The following is a 6000-nucleotide window of genomic DNA, read 5'->3' as shown; positions in this document are numbered from 1 at the left end:
AACAAACAAATAGTGCAAGCCAGTTTAAAGAGAGAAAAGCCCCTTTCAGACATGGAATTTGAAACAATTATGACTTTATGTAAATACCAGTCAGCAGCAGTCAGACCAGGTGAGCTGAATTCCACCTGAAGACCTGACTCCGCCCTCAAGCATGCCTCCTGAATGGTTAGACCATGGAGGTGAAGTGTGTCCAAAGAGGCTCATCAAGAGGTATTTCCCTTTTTGTATTACTCTCTTTATCTGTAATCTGGTTGCAGACCTCTGACAGGTTGTACACATCTTAAATTTTGTGAATTAAATAGAACAAAATGGCCATTTAGGCTAAATTTCAGGCTACCTCGTGTGAACTGTGGGTATTGTAGATGGGGTATTTTTTTACATTTAACTTTAAGAAAGGTTTCACTGGCACAAGTTTGAATCGTCCTTCACTGAGGCCACAGACTGTGACCTGCTAATTCCCCTGACATCTGCTACTCATCCTCTTCCACTTAGACAAAGTAGATAATCTTCAGACACAATAGACAATTTAATCAGGTGGAATTTTTTGTGCTTCCTGTGCACTGACTGGCACTGTTTCATTTAATAATCATCTTCACATGGTTAACACAGAGCAGCGTGTGTAGGCCTATTCACCAGAGAAATCAGCACAATTGTTGCATGTCCAGAAATCATCCAAGTACACCGATGCACAAACTTGAGACTTATGAAACAGTGACTCGTCAGTAGCATCCACACTGACGAGTCTTGTTCATTTTTTCTTTATTAGTGTGGATGCTTCAAAGCATTTTTACTTTTCAGAACGGCCTACTCTGCATTTAACTGTATTTATACAGGTGGTATGCCATTCTGATATACATTTTTACCTATCAGATTGACCTGAACTACTTTTAAATGTTGACATTTTGGACTGTTGGATCGATCATCTGGATCGATGACTTCTTTGGACCGTTTTTACCTCATTCTATACTATGATGTTCTTTAAATGCTATACTATGACTTTTTTGACATGTGGAGTGATGAATTTTTTGGCCATTTTTTTATACATGCTATAGTATGGCATTTTTTGACATACTGTAGTATGACTTTTTTCAACATTTTAAATGTGACTTTTTGGACCATTCTTTTGAGATTCTTAACTATAATATTCTTCAAAATGCTATATCATAATTTTTATTGACATCTGAAACAATGACTTTTTCAACCATTTTCACATGCTATAGTATGGAGTTTGTTCACATACTAACTGCAAGTTTTTTCCTTTTTTTCTTTCCTTTTTTGGGGGGGCATGACAGGAAAGTAGGGGGAGAGAAGGGGATATGACATGACCGAAACATCATTGAACTCTTTTTAGAGAGGTGGTAGGCCATTCTGATAGACATTTATACCTGACATAATGACCAACGCTACCTTTAAATGTTGACTTTTTAGGACCGTTCTTTTGAAATTATACACTATAAACTGCTATACAATAAGTTTTATCGGCATCTGGCACGATGACTTTTTTTTAACAGTTTTGACAACATTGCATACTATAATTTTCTTTAAAATGCTATACTGTGATAATTTTTTTTGGTTTTTTTTATAAGGTCTTCATGCACAATTTGCACATCAAAACATTTTGGTCTTCTTTCACCTCATCTGCTTATTTAAGCAATAGGCTTAATATTTGTTTTCTTTTTCTGCCTCAAAGCAGCAAGAGATCCTCTCCACCTCCCATTTGCTGCAATGTTAATTTCTCTTATCAAGTTTGAGCAAAACCCAGATGGAGGGACTTTTTTAAACTGTGATATTTCAGTCATTTTAACTTTATCAACACATATGACATATCAATCTCTTCAGCAAAGTCTCGGGATGCTTAAAACACAGACATTTCAACGGCGCTGCTGAGAGTTTTTGCTGTAGGATGTCTTTTTCAAGCAGAACTTCTCTGTGTTTTTCCAGTTCTGACCATGACTCATCACTGTCACACACACAGGTGCCTCTGATTAGCAGGTCAGACGCCCATCAGCTCCTGTTTATTTCTGTAATATTACTGCTACCACAACAAATACTATTATAAATACTGCTACTGCTACTACAACTACTTCTTCTTCTTCTTCTTCTACTGCCACTACTACTACTAGCAAACTGGTGGTAGTAGTAGTAGTTCTGCTACTACCACTTCAACTACCACTGCTTTAACTACTAGTAGTACTAATACAACTATTTATACTACTACCGCTGCTACTACTATAGTACTACTATTACTACTATTTCTACTACAACTGCTGCTACTACTATTACTACTACTACTGCAAGGACAACTAATTATACTCCTGCTGCTGCTATTACTACTGCTTCTACTACTACTACTTTTACTACTACCATTAGTGCTACTAGAAGTAGTACTAGAACTACTTCTACTACTAATACCACTACTTCAACTTTTACCACTACTACCACTGCTGCTACTGCTAATATCACTACTCCTAGTATTAATAGCTCATTATATACTGCTACTTCTTCTATTACCACTACTAGAATAAAACTACTACAAAATTACTGCTACTTATAACTTCTATCTCTACTGCCAATACTATTACTACTAGAAGTAGTTTTACAACAACTAATTCTACTCCTGCTACTACTATTAGTACTTCTACCTCTACTACTACATCAAAACTTCTACTACTACCATTACTGCTAATACTAGTAGCTGTGTCCTGGAACTATTGCTACTGTTAATACACCTACTTCTACTACTACCACTGCAACTGCTACTGCTGCTGCTACTACTGCTGCTACTACTGCTTCTTATACTATTATTATCCCTTATAGTAATAGATATTAAACTGCTGTTTCTTATACTTCCATGACTACAACTACTACTACTGCTATTAATACTACTAGTAGTACTTCTCCTGTACTTTTTTTGCTCAACTGTTACTTCTGCATACTTTCAGCTACAGAAACCATTCAAATGTCAAAATGTTATGCTTTCGAAGGACATTTATGCCTCTCAATTTTTGTTTCAACATTTTATGCCTCAAAATATTAAACATTTATTATTTAGCCTTTTCAATTACTTATTCCTTTGACACTCTTCCAGTTCAGCTTGTAGTTTCTTCAGTTTAAAGCAGTTCAGCTTTCCTTTCTGCCAGTTTTTCAGATATTTCTGGCAATTTGTTTTTTTTAATTTATTATTTATTTATTTATTTATTTATTTTTAGCTATGGTTTAACACTGATTTCAGCTCTAAGCATCCACACGCATGTTCTGTAGGAAATGCATTTTCAAGTTTAATCTGTAATACATCCAACTGTGTTGACTCTTCTATGATTTACAGCACTGCTGGTGAGCTCAGTGTTGCGAGGCAGAGAGACAGAAGAATAATGGCCCTCATTTCACCTTTTTCTTTGTTATGCATGGGTTCACCACTGGAGGAGGATTTTACTTTTTTTTGGAGTCTCAGTGAAAGATATAAAAGGCCCAAAAGTACCATTAGGCGCTTTAAAAATGATGCTTTTAAAGTACAACTCAGAGCAGAGTCTCCTGACGTCAGTCTCTTTTGTGTTTTTCCATTAGATAAAGAAAAAAATCAAGTAATATAAACTTTAGAAGTAGTACTGAGAGCCTTTTGCAAATATGTGGAGTGCTAACATATTCTCAGGCAGACATTCTTTGAGAACAACCACTGGTAAATAAACCCACTAAGTATTGCATTTAACTTGTGTTAAAAGTTACTGAATTACCCCTTTTGCTCTCACAATTCCCAATACAATGCCTGAAAAAGGAAATGTCAGATTGCTTTAGTATTTTTAAAAACAAAAAATACATAAAGGATATACAATTTTTAAAAAAAAATTCAGTTGACACACTCTGACACAATGTGATTGAAAGACAGCGAAATTAATCATCTCTCAGCAAAATCAGCTTCCATCATCACCTTTATAAATGCGTTAAAGCACCTGTGGCATTTGCAAGTTTATGGTTGCTATGGGCTACAGTTACTGTTAGTGCACATGCAAAGGCTTAACCAGTGTAGTATAACTCAGCAGAAGTTTAACATCTCCATCTATTGATGTAAATGAGCTATTACAGCTGTAAACTAAAGCCACTGAGACCTAGGGCAGCACTATGCTGTGATGAAGTCATATTCAGTTTATTCCTCAAGAATTTTAATCAAAGATTCATGCATCTTGGACATGATTTGAACTGGACCAAAATCGATTTATTTGTTACTAATCACTTCACCATCACTTTTTTTTTGCAACCAATAAAAACACAAATTCGAAACAGGGACTAGCCAGGTCTGCAAGAGTAAACCGTTCATGGTGGTTTCTCCAATTAATCCTCCAGTTAATCCTCCTCCAGTGTTAACAAGGCACAGCAGGACATCGGTACAGAATGATCATCCAAGCCAAGACTCTGCCAATCACAGCTCCCGTCCCCAAAGTGCTGAACTGTGGACAGAGTGCGTTTGGCAGCTAATGAAGCCCCTGTGGCTGCTTGCAGCTGCTGGCCAGTGATAAGGAAGGGGAAGACCATCAAAGACTTTATATATAGTAATACTGTACATAGGCTATATAATTATAGTCAGTGAGCTACTCAAAGAGCCAACTGAGAGTGAGGAGGACTCACAGGCCAGGACATGTGGTTTGCAGAATTCACACTAATGATGGAGGAAAGACTAATGACTACATATGAGCAAGGCACATGGATAGCGGAAAAAATGTCCAGAGGAAGAAACTGTCCTGTAGGCAATTCTGCTTCTAGTGTTCTTGTTGTTAGAGTGAAGAAAATGCTGACGCTATTTAGTACATTAGCATAAGGCATACGTATGTAAGCAAGACTATACATGGAACACAATACCTGAGGAAAAAGAGCAACAGCATGAAAAATGCTTTTTTTGAGTAAGATTACTTCATTTTACAATTAGGAGGTGCCAAAGTATAGAGTGCTGTAGAGATGACCTTTTTTGAAGGCCAATGTAACATTAGTGTTGGCTTGGTTCCCTAGTTACAAAGCCAATGGGATTTTTCAGTTTTTCTGATATTGGATTTTGGATTAAAGCAGAAATAAGCATTGCAGCAAACAAACATTTTATATTTTTCTAGACTGTTGAGTTGTTGGCACCTTGTCGTTTTATGTTACTATCTTTGCACCTTGTTTTTTTTATTATACTTGGCATCTTGTTTTTTATTATTTAATATTTTTTATATTTATAATTATTTTTTACGATTGTATTGTACTTTTGCTGCTATCCTGTACCTCATAGCTGTTGTAACAATGCACATTTCCTCACTGTGGGACTAATAAAGGATTATCTTATCTTATCTTCTTAGCAACCGCATATTTTAAGACACATATAAGCTTCAAAATTGAAAGCGACATATCTTATGTTGTCGGGCAAAATGTGAAAGTATCTTAAGCTTGTGATACCCAGAGACCTTATTTCAGGCATCTAACCAAAAACCCACTTATTTCAATCCACTGTCCACTTTACATGTAGACTTTAACTCCTGGGAGCATAAATAATACATTCTTTCTCTTACAAATAGAAACTTGAAATTATGTGTATAGAGTCACCTGTCACCAGTTACCTGTCTGTCTGATCTCGTGCGAAAAATATCGCGAGGTTAGGGCGACCAATCAGAGCAGCCACAGGGCTTTGACCGGCAGTAGCAACCAGCAGACCATAATACATCCATGCAGAAGACTCGAGAAGACTAGTTAGATGCTATAATACGTGGTTTGATGATGGGCTGGCATGCTGAAGGCGGACTCGAGAGCAGCGAGAGCGCAGTGCTACTGCTGTCGGTAAATAGTCGACCGTTTACTAACGTTATTCCCATTCAGTGCTGTCAAACGTGCAGTGCATTGGTTGTGTTTTGGACATGGATGGCCCATTTCTGGCGCTGGAAGGGAATTGATCTGAAGCGATATGATGTGCATTTTCTTGATGTAACTGATGAACGTGAGGTATGGAGTGGAGTAAAAGCGAGTTTAATCACAGGTGTG

Source organism: Plectropomus leopardus, chromosome 2 (assembly GCF_026936395.1).
Source record: "Plectropomus leopardus strain MGB_pleo_1.0 chromosome 2, ASM2693639v1, whole genome shotgun sequence".
Classification (NCBI taxonomy): Eukaryota; Metazoa; Chordata; class Actinopteri; order Perciformes; family Serranidae; genus Plectropomus; species Plectropomus leopardus.
This window is presented reverse-complemented; position numbering follows the sequence as displayed.